The 12,158-nt window shown below is 38.9% G+C and overlaps 1 long non-coding RNA gene across 1 annotated transcript; it reads right to left on the bottom strand.

Annotated features, from left to right (window-relative positions):
* Window positions 1-410: 410 nt before the first annotated feature.
* Window positions 411-2,370, bottom strand: LOC121003796. Its single transcript, XR_005779605.1, has 3 exons — window positions 2,196-2,370; window positions 1,661-1,666; window positions 411-422 (listed from the first exon to the last, which is right to left on the bottom strand). It is a non-coding gene; the product is annotated as an uncharacterized LOC121003796 (long non-coding RNA).
* Between the last annotated feature and the right edge of the window lie 9,788 nt (window positions 2,371-12,158).

The following is a 12,158-nucleotide window of genomic DNA, read 5'->3' as shown; positions in this document are numbered from 1 at the left end:
ATTCTATGTTGACCATGCCCGGATCACTGTTCATCCCCTTAGACACCCATGTTTTTGTCATGAGGACGACATAAAGACAGCTCAGAGGGGGGAAAGTTAGACCAAGATTAGGAAACAGGCAATCCAGTATCGGCTGTGCTTTTAAACATTTTAGCAGCTTCAAGTCCGGCCCCAATTATATCCCTCACTCTGGGTGATAAAGAAGTAGTCCTGTTTTTGATTGATAATGGAGCAGCCAAGACAGTTATGCACAGCAAACATGTCCTCCCCTGACTTAATCTCCAAGAACACAAGTCCTTGGGTAGATGTGGATAGGAAAGTAGTACTCTCCCCTTTCAACAGAACCCATCCGTATTAAATTTGCCCTTACCCAAGAAGTGCTTGCCTGGTTGCTGCTCAGTGATAACGCCCCCTGTTGCCTCCTGAGTATAGACTTGCTTGCAAAAGTACATGCTAGCATCTCATATCAGGAGGATGGCACTGTGAAGCTTACAGGTGCCATCAATGACCAGGAACTATGTTTGTTGGCCGTTAGTTATAATAGTCCCTGGTCCATGTTTGTGTCGGTACTCCCAGAAGAAGAAAAGGGATCCTAGAACTCATCCAGTATGTATACTGCAGCCATGTCACTCCTGTCCTTTTTCAGCTTATCATGGCTGAAAGTGAGGAAGAAAAAAAAAAGAAAACTTCAGTTTTGTTCCATTACTGTTACCTTTCTGGGGTGAAACATCTGACCCCTGAACGTAAGAAGGCTGTGGAGGACATCCCTTTGTCCAGAAACATGAATGTATTGAGGACATTTTTGGGCACGGTTTCTTGTTGCAGACCTTGGATACGCAAGTTTGATGCAGCCTTTTTATGATTGTCTGTCATTTAGTCCCTTCCACCTCACAGATGAGGTGGTAGATGCCTTTTATGCCCGAAGCTGATAATTTTGTGCTCCCCGTACTGGGTGTATCAGATTATTATTGTGGCAAAACCAACCTCGCCACTGGGTTTTGGAGAGGCCTGTTTACCAGCCTCTTGCCTCAGGATTATGGCCCATACTAACTTTAAAGGAGAAGACAGACACAGCTTAAATCTGTCTTTGGAATGGTATTTTGTTATGTGAGGGTACCCAGATAGCTAATTTTATTGTATTCGTGTATTCTGAGTGCCATTCACCTAATGATATGCACTCAGACTTGAGCTATCTGGGATATGTTAAATGTCTGTGTTCGCTGTGGGGGTGTGACATTGGGTGTTTGGGTGGTGATTTCTGTCCTGCTGTCTCCACATGTGTATTGGCGATTTCCCTTTGTCCTGAGAGATAATTGAATTGCTCCTCGGGTGTCTCCAGGGCAGAGAGGAGGAAACCATGATGCATTGTGGGGATGTGTTGTGTCTGTGTATCCTGAGTGCTACGTATCTGTCCTGTGTCACAGTCTTCCTTCTGGTCCCTTAGGGGCGTGTCCACCAGATGGGGACCTGGATAAATACGGGCGGGTAGCCCTCAATAAAGTGTTCCTGTTTTATACCTTCATGAAGTCTTGGCTCATGTTTGGGGGATGGAATAACTACACTCTTGGGGATTGCTATATCACAATACTCCCCTGAGTATAAGCTCTTGTAAGAGCTTGCTCCTGGTTCCTGTCTCTGGATTTAGGAGAGGTTCACCCACTGGAGCCTGGAGCCTTGTCGTAGGTCCAGGGTGGGTAGGAGACGGCGAGACCTCCACCAAGCTTCGGCGGTTCGTGGGGTCTGCAGTGCTGACGGTGTCAAGTGGAGTGCTTGGAGTCCTCTGGAAGCACTAGGAGCATCTATCGACGGAGGTACCCGGTTGGGGTGCTAGCCGTTCCGTTACATTATTTAGATTGTATTGTACAGAAGTGAATGGCCATGCCCCAGCTGTCCTCACCCAACTGAATGGACATCAACAACGCCCTGTGGCATATTATTCAGCCAGACTTGACCCCATGGCCAGAGGTGCCCCTTTCTGCATCAGAGCTGTAGTAGTTGTACAAGCCATGCTTGATAAAAGCTCTGAGATAGTCCTGAACCACAAAGTGACAGTGATATTACATCTATCCTCATGAGAGTACAACCCAAAAATATTTTTGTTGTCCGCTATTTGAGAATGCAGTGTTCCATTTTGTCGCCTGACATTGTTGCTGTCCAAAAGGTGTAATACTATGAATCCAGCCACCCTGTTGAACGAGGGGGGAGGGAAGAGTTAGGGCACTTAAACTTTTCTTTCAGATCCAGAGGAAAAGGCTCATGACTGTTTGCAGATCATGTCACAAGAGACAGCGGGATGTGGTAAATCAGCCATTAGGTAATCCAGATCACGTGCTCTTTGTGGATGGATCGAGGTGTGGCCAGGATGGCAGGTACTACACAGGTTGGGCAGTGGTGACTAACCATGACACTCTAAATAAATAGTCCTTACCACCACACGTCTGCTCAAGAAGTGGAGCTAAAGACTCTGAAGATGGCTTGCAGATATGCAGATGGAAAAACAGCCAACATTTACACTGATTCCAGGTATGCCTTTGGGATAGCCCATGACTATGGGCCCATTTGGAAAGCCAGAGACTTCTTGACTGCTTCAAGTAAAGCCATCGGAAATGGGAAAGCAGTGAGGTCTCTGATGGAAGCCCTCATGCCACTAACTTAAGTGGCGGTGATCACGACAAAAGGTCACTGTAAAACAGACTCAGAGAAGGCAGAGGGAAAAGCCACGGCAGATCAGGCGGGAAAAAAAATGGCCTAGGCAGACCCCTGCCTTAGTGGCCACAGCTCAGGTCCCTGAAATAACTCCTCCTGTGTCCCGGAAGTCCTTAAACCAGGTGGGAAAGGAGGAAAGGGACTAGTGGATGGAAAAGGGGGGGCTATAAATGAGGAAGGCCTCATACAGTTCCAAAGGAAACTCTGGGCCAGATTTATAATTACTCTGACAGCTCACTCCACTTTCACATATGGCTAAAGTCAGTTTTATGATCGGCCCTTTAAGACTGTGATAAATGTGGTTTGACGGTAGCAGTTTATCCGTCAGTAAGCAGCTTTACGAAAAAGTTGCACGTCTACGAAAAAGTCGCATGTTCTATTAAAAAGTCTCATAAGATAAGCATTGTCCTCACTGGAGTGAAATTGCACATTTTTTTGCGACTTTTTAAATAGTCGCAATAGTAAATCTGTCTAGAGATTCATTTACATAAGAAAACACGCCCACTTTCAGAAAACTGACGAGCATAGTGCAGAGCAGAAAAAAGATTTTTTGCGCAGTTTTAACGATTGAGCAAAAATTTTAGACTTTTTCACTCCATTATTCTGACTTGAGCGAATGATAAATCTGGCCCTCTGCCTTCCCAGGTCCCTCTACCTCACAATGGCACAGGCAACCTATGGAGTGATGCACCAGTCAAAAAACTGCTATGTGTGATTTAGTACATAGCACATGGTACGCCCCTGGGTTTAGCACTGTAGCAGTCAGATACACCAAGGATGTATGATTTGTGCCCAGAACCACGTGGGCAAGGTGGTTAAGGTACCCAAGAAACACATGTCTTGCCCTTTGTATTTATTTAAACGTTTGCAGACTACCTTCAACTATCCAAGGTGGACATGCATGAGTATGTATTGATGTGAGATGACTTGTTTTTAGGATATCCAAAAAGCATACCCAAAGAAGATTATGGCTGAGGTTGTATGCAGGTATGAGGTACCTGAGACCATTGAAAGTAATAGGTGTTCGTTTCACAAGTGAAGTGATGCAGGAGATGATGAAGGTTTTGGGTGTAGAACAGGCCTTACATGCTTCGTACCATCCACAAAGCAGCGGTAGGGTAGAAGAGAAAAAAAAAGGAACTGAACGGGACACTAAAGTTAAAGATTTAAAAAGTTATGAACAGAGTGCCTGCTGGTAGCCCTCTTTTCAGTAAGGTATACCCCTAACCAAAAGACAGGCCTTAGTCCCCATAAGGTCCTTTTTGGGTCAGCCCCTAGGACAGGATTGTATTTCCCACAGCAGCATGGTTGTCTGACCAACATGGTTGTCTGACAGATTATGTGATCAGTTTACAGAAGCATTGGACTAAAATACATTCTCGAGTTTTTGCATTATTTACAGATTTTGATAAAGTACCAGGAACCCACCCACTTGTGTCTGGAGATTGGGTGGTAGTAGAAAGACACGTTAGAAAAGTCTTTAAATCTTGGTTTGGTGGTCCATTCCAAGAGTTATTGACCATAAGCACATCAGTGAAGCTCAAAAGGAAAATTGGAAGAAGATTCTGTTGCAAATTGGTGTCATCGTTGTTGTTTTGATTTTGCTTCTACTAATTATCTGCTGTATTATTCCTTGCGTAAAAAAAATGTTCAGCAAAGCAGTTGACGAGACCAAACCAGCGATGATGATGGGTGAATTGTATGAAGACTTCGATCCAGAAAAATGAGAAGCACTGATGACCTCCAGTCTCCCCCCATATGATGTAAATGCAAATTAGGGAAAGATCATCTGACTTCCCATTGCTCAAATCCAGTGTCATGGGAGCCTGTTCATTTAGGAATGGCTTGTCATGGAAGCTGGTGAAGAGGAGCTGGAGCATTAGGACAGATATGTAGGTTTAGGGAAAGAATGAGATTCAAGGGGGGAGTGATAGAGATGTCTTAATATCATTCTATCTTCTGTATCTCTAGGACTGTATAAACTAGAGATTTTTATGTAGTTGCTATAAACTACCTCTGCCTGAAGTGCCATACCTCCCCCCTGCACTCTTGAAGGTCTGTTTACACAACACTTGAGAGAAGAAGAAAGGGGACATAGAGCTGCGGGTTGAGTACATCTTCACTTCTCCTCTGCCTACTGTCGGTGGGTAATAATTCAATTAAGAATTATTAATTATGGTCATAAAAATTATTAATCATTAAAAAATTAAATTTATAAAATTTGTCATAAATTCTTAAAATCATGACCTGGTGAATTGTAGACAACCTAATTGATACAATTCACATCTGAGTCCGACTATTTCCTCAGATAAATAAGTTCTTTTTGACGTGAGATGACGTTAATGATAAAATGTAGTTCTGCATTATACAATAATACACAGGTATTATAAAAATATGCAGATTTATTGGTTACAAGATTATAAACATATATAAGTGAATAAACACAATGATACATGCAAATGAATATATATAGCGTTAATATAAAGCATTACAAGCTTAACAATACATGTGAGTGGAAATAACTCGTCACATTATAACAAAGCTATTATTAGGTTAGGATATCAAAATATGAACATAAGTTATATACATTACTTCTGTTCAGAGAAAACCTCATGATATCAGGATGGGAATGTCTAATCCTAGACATCAATATAGAATGCTAAATACATTCTGCCCCCCTAACCAACTACACATCACATGACTTCAAGATGGGCAAATCCATCCAAGGATATAACTTATAAGAGATAACTATATCCTTCCGCCCCATCCTGGACTATTTTCAAATATATAACTTTGGTAAGACTATTAAGACAAATAACAGGGATCTAGGATTTTGCTAGTCCATATCTTAAATGGGAAGGATTTGAAATAAGTCCCTCCTGTGGGAATCCATCACTTAGCTTGGCGAAGAATGTTCTATCAATATATATATATATATATATATATATATATAAGCAATCATTTAATGCTTTGATAGATTATGAGTCTAGATTCTTCTGCAGGTAGAATGAAGCCTCACAATATCCTAAGACTACATCTCAATATGGAGATGATCAATTCATTTAATTATTTATTTATTCGCCAATCTAGATGGTATAATTTCACCCACACTATCAAATTAGTCTTAATAAAATGAAATATCATTTTCTGTGTCTCTTACCAAGTCCTAGTAGGAATCTCACTTCTGCTCCTAGGAAAGCTGGGTGGTCCATCATAGCACATCTCACCATGGCTTTCATCTTGATAGACCTCAACTTCTCCTCTCCTTCCTTCTTTCTCCTTCCTTCTCACTTTCTCTTACTTTCTCTTACTTTCTCTCTATGGCTTATGATCCCAAACTTATCAGTTAGACACACCTTCCTAGTTTGGGAACTTTCCTATCATTGTCGGATGGGCGTGACCATTGATAAAATGTGACATCATAACCCTACCCAGAATGCATTTTTGCTACAGTTGTAATGTCACCTACTGACACATAGGTGGCACTGCTGTATAAGCTATTTGCATCATAGTATAAAGGGTTAACTTATATAAGTCTGAATATACATTTTGACCTTAGAAGCTTTAATTCAAAGCCATAGGGATTAATTCTGACACTTGTAGCAATTAGAGACAGACCTCTAGGCGTCTCACTTAGTGTTTCTCACACTGTTTATTTGTGGATCGTAAATTCCCTTGTTTTCTCACAGAGATATCAGTACCTCCTCTGTCATACCAAAGATGTGATTAATTGTTACAAAACACACATCTTCACAGACACTCTTCTAATGAGAAATATATACAATATACTGGATACATGTTGTCTTCGTAACATATAACAATATAATATAAACAAATATATATATGTCCTACTGATTGTCTTATGCTAAGGACTAACTAAGGCTCATTAAATGAATACATACATATTATATATTTTGCTTCATTAATAAATGCCTAATTGTATAGGTAATTATCACCAGCTGCACAGAGCTTATCTTTACCTCCCGTCATAAATTTAAAAGTAGACAAGGAGAGGCCTCTTCTCAGACTGGTACATTCATGAGAAAAATAACACTGAAGTAGAAACCTTTGTGTGACCTTAATTTGGCCTACTCAAGACATACAAAATTGTAACTATAGTCGAGCATGGCTCTTAGAGGCAATGAACATCCATTTTGACAATAATGAATTAGATATGAATGCATTTACCTATGAAAAGGCACAACAAATCCCCCCTTTTCAGCATATTCAATTTCGTTATTAGAAGGTTGAATAGGCTGAAATGCAATAAAGGGCTAAATGCTCCAAATCATTATGGATTGGGGAATGCAGGTTTTACCTTGGAATAAATTTATCACAATTTTGTGTGTACTTTTACGACACAAGTCTAACGCACAAACTTTACGATTAGGTTAACAACAAGTATGTTACGTTCCTTGTATTAGTGATAAACGTGTTGGTTCATAGAACGCATATTTATACATTTGTTTCGTTCTTTTCTTTTATGACCACTGTAGAGAGAAAGACGTTTCGGTCGTTTTCTGGACTTTCTGGAAACGTGTCTCTAGTTAAGATCTTTCTTTGGTCCTCTAACTTAATAATGCTGCTGCTAAAATGAAAAACTGGAAGTAATAGCTTCCTGGCTTGTCAGCAACTTGGCAACTCGAATTAGCGAGCGGTGCTTGGCATCATATCTTCATGTCTGCGATCTCGAATACTTTGTCATGTTGCACTGGTGTGATGTATTTTTGCAGCGGCTGTCGAATCTCCTGGGGCTCTGCCCACTTGTCCCTCCTGGATACGTCTTGGATACATCTGGGTTGGCTCCGACTGGACGTCTCTTGCGTCACGGATAACCTTGACCTCAGGTTCTCTTGGTTCCGGATATAAAGACTTTTAGGATTCCGCCATCTGTCCTTCCATCAACACGTGATCCCATCTTGGGCCACCATCTAAGCTTAAGAAAACAACAGACAGTATGAGTAACAACGCAGCAAAACTTTATCAAACATATACCTGCCTATTTTAGGCCTTTGACATATGCCATACTTTAGCCAGCAGCAAGTTGAGGACTTTTATGTTTTGTTTTGTTTTTTCCAAAGAAAAACAAACTACAGGGTATCATGAATAGATATAACTATTCTTCCTCTGCTAGGCTAATAAAGCCTTAGGTGTTATGCCTATTTAGGATAATAACCCAATCAATACTTTGAGACTACCTCAAAACAGAGTATATATATGCGTCCATGTATCTACATGGAATACAGTGACAACAAGTTAGTCACAATTGATAGACAAACAATATGGTTAGTATAACTGTTCAGTATCTTTTCAGTCATACGATACCACCACCAATCATATGAAATTTATGATGTGTCTCCATCTTCAAATTTATGATTTTTCAATCTCAGTTCATCTCTTGGCGTTTTTAGCACTGAAAGAAAACTCTACACAAACATTATGTTAATGATCCTGTGGAAAAAATTGATTAGTAATCAATATCATTAATCATTTATTGACTTGTTATAATTATTAATTCAATGAAGCAGTTTGCTTCGTTTACTGGACATTTATATCTCAGCAAAATATTAAATAACTTTTCTTTTACTCTTTATTCACTTTATGAGATAAAGAATTTACATTCAATGAAGTTGGGAGAATCTTACTCTTCCTTTCCATTAGGCTGACTTAAGAAAACAGCTCGCAGCGCAGCTCTGCGACCTCTGACCTTTTCACTGACATGTATCTTGCTTAAGGAATGTGCTCCTCACCCCTCCCTTAGGAGACTTTTTAAGGCAATTTGGGTTAGTTAACAGAGCTATTTGAATACAGTTTTGCGCTTTTCACTACTAAAACAGATTAGCAGGTTCTAGGTATTCTGCTTAAAAAAATAATTATTCACAAACAAATAAAACTAAAAAAAATCTGAAAAGATTAATCAGATTGAGATAAAAAAACAATTCCCCCCTTAGGGGATTATCATATCTGCGGCAATTGCAGATTGTACATAAGGATCCTATAAGAAAGCATGGTTACAATAGCATACATAGCAATTAACCTGTTTAAAACTGTTCTCTTATAGATTCTATTTATCAATAACATTGGGTCAGACTTTATGTATAAAGTTCCTCTATTATCCTGTAACGCCCTGAGCTACTAAACTCAACCTCCCCGTATATGGGGGTAAATCTCCAATTATGGGAGTTAACTGGCCAGGAGTTAATAGGAAGGTTCCTGAGTCAAACAAAGGACTAGAACCGGACCCTGTACCGCCTAGGCTAATGAGACCTACATCTGTTCCCTATCTTGGGACAATTTACTATTAATTTCTGGCGATACAAAAACATCAATTATGTTTAGCATAGACAAACAACTCCTGAGTTGATTTACATGTCATGCACTGGTTGCATTCGTGTAATAACACTTTACTGCAACAACTCATCTGCGGTTCTGGTATGGGCTTAACCCCTTCAGTACCAGGACATTCATATTGACTGTATATACCACGCCCTTCTAAGGGTTGTAAACGTGATCTGGCTGTAACATTCTAATGCCAGCAACAATATACATGACAATTTATCATTAATATGTCATCTCATCAATCAATCTCGCTGGGGCCTCCATTTATGTCGGTGGGTAATAATTCAATTAAGAATTATTAATTATGGTCATAAAAATTATTAATCATTAAAAAATTAAATTTATAAAATTTGTCATAAATTCTTAAAATCATGACCTGGTGAATTGTAGACAACCTAATTGATACAATTCACATCTGAGTCCGACTATTTCCTCAGATAAATAAGTTCTTTTTGACGTGAGATGACGTTAATGATAAAATGTAGTTCTGCATTATACAATAATACACAGGTATTATAAAAATATGCAGATTTATTGGTTACAAGATTATAAACATATATAAGTAAATAAACACAATGATACATGCAAATGAATATATATAGCGTTAATATAAAGCATTACAAGCTTAACAATACATGTGAGTGGAAATAACTCGTCACATTATAACAAAGCTATTATTAGGTTAGGATATCAAAATATGAACATAAGTTATATACATTACTTCTGTTCAGAGAAAACCTCATGATATCAGGATGGGAATGTCTAATCCTAGACATCAATATAGAATGCTAAATACATTCTGCCCCCCTAACCAACTACACATCACATGACTTCAAGATGGGCAAATCCATCCAAGGATATAACTTATAAGAGATAACTATATCCTTCCGCCCCATCCTGGACTATTTTCAAATATATAACTTTGGTAAGACTATTAAGACAAATAACAGGGATCTAGGATTTTGCTAGTCCATATCTTAAATGGGAAGGATTTGAAATAAGTCCCTCCTGTGGGAATCCATCACTTAGCTTGGCGAAGAATGTTCTATCAATATATATATATATATATATATATATATATATATAAGCAATCATTTAATGCTTTGATAGATTATGAGTCTAGATTCTTCTGCAGGTAGAATGAAGCCTCACAATATCCTAAGACTACATCTCAATATGGAGATGATCAATTCATTTAATTATTTATTTATTCGCCAATCTAGATGGTATAATTTCACCCACACTATCAAATTAGTCTTAATAAAATGAAATATCATTTTCTGTGTCTCTTACCAAGTCCTAGTAGGAATCTCACTTCTGCTCCTAGGAAAGCTGGGTGGTCCATCATAGCACATCTCACCATGGCTTTCATCTTGATAGACCTCAACTTCTCCTCTCCTTCCTTCTTTCTCCTTCCTTCTCACTTTCTCTTACTTTCTCTTACTTTCTCTCTATGGCTTATGATCCCAAACTTATCAGTTAGACACACCTTCCTAGTTTGGGAACTTTCCTATCATTGTCGGATGGGCGTGACCATTGATAAAATGTGACATCATAACCCTACCCAGAATGCATTTTTGCTACAGTTGTAATGTCACCTACTGACACATAGGTGGCACTGCTGTATAAGCTATTTGCATCATAGTATAAAGGGTTAACTTATATAAGTCTGAATATACATTTTGACCTTAGAAGCTTTAATTCAAAGCCATAGGGATTAATTCTGACACTTGTAGCAATTAGAGACAGACCTCTAGGCGTCTCACTTAGTGTTTCTCACACTGTTTATTTGTGGATCGTAAATTCCCTTGTTTTCTCACAGAGATATCAGTACCTCCTCTGTCATACCAAAGATGTGATTAATTGTTACAAAACACACATCTTCACAGACACTCTTCTAATGAGAAATATATACAATATACTGGATACATGTTGTCTTCGTAACATATAACAATATAATATAAACAAATATATATATGTCCTACTGATTGTCTTATGCTAAGGACTAACTAAGGCTCATTAAATGAATACATACATATTATATATTTTGCTTCATTAATAAATGCCTAATTGTATAGGTAATTATCACCAGCTGCACAGAGCTTATCTTTACCTCCCGTCATAAATTTAAGTAAGTAAACAAGGCGGATTCTTCTCAGACTGGTACATTCATGAGAAAAATAACACTGAAGTAGAAACCTTTGTGTGACCTTAATTTGGCCTACTCAAGACATACAAAATTGTAACTATAGTCGAGCATGGCTCTTAGAGGCAATGAACATCCATTTTGACAATAATGAATTAGATATGAATGCATTTACCTATGAAAAGGCACAACACTACAGATGTTTACACTAGCTCACATACCAAAGTTCATAAGATAGTGCACAATGCGCAGATGCTAGAGTGTTATCTTTTTCTTCTTAACCAATGAAATAAGGACACGAACTCCAGAGGGGGACACCCTCCCTCTGAAGAAGTATATACTGTTTCACACATTGTAATAAACAGAAAGACTGTCTTTGACCTGCCTTTGTGTCGGTATATGTCTCTGCCACGCGTGGATATTAACCCCTTGGGGGTACCTTAATTTGGAGAACCAGAGTGTATCTTAAATGCTTTAATTAAAAGCAACTTCAACAATAGTTTGGGAAGGGTTTATTTTGTCCGTAGCTTCTAAATTAGTAATGGATGTACATAGTTGTTCCATACGAGTGCGTCTGTTTTTTTAAGAAGGCTGAAATGCGAATAAGGTGGTCTCTTATATAAGCCTTGTGTGCGGACCAAGTCGTGGTGGGATGCACATCTGGGGTACAATTGTACATTAAATATTCTGTGAGAGCTTAATTAATTTGGGATTGGGTAAGGTAAAGATAAATGATAATTGTTGGTTCGCCAGGGTGTGTATGTGAGTTGGTTGAATCGCTCCAAGATTAGGCATGAACTTGGTGCGTGATCAGACCATGTTATGGAACCTATGCTAGAGGACGAAATGTTTTGTAAAGTCCATTTATCGACAATTATCAAATCAATCCTAGAATACTGTTGATGGGGGTATGAGTAAAAAGTGTAATCGCGTTCTGATGCGTGTAACACTCTCGAAGTGTCATATA

The sequence above is a fragment of the Bufo bufo genome, chromosome 6, assembly GCF_905171765.1.
Source record: "Bufo bufo chromosome 6, aBufBuf1.1, whole genome shotgun sequence".
In the NCBI taxonomy this organism is placed as follows: Eukaryota; Metazoa; Chordata; class Amphibia; order Anura; family Bufonidae; genus Bufo; species Bufo bufo.
Note: the sequence above shows the minus strand (reverse complement) of the source record. Positions and strands in the feature narration are given on the sequence as shown.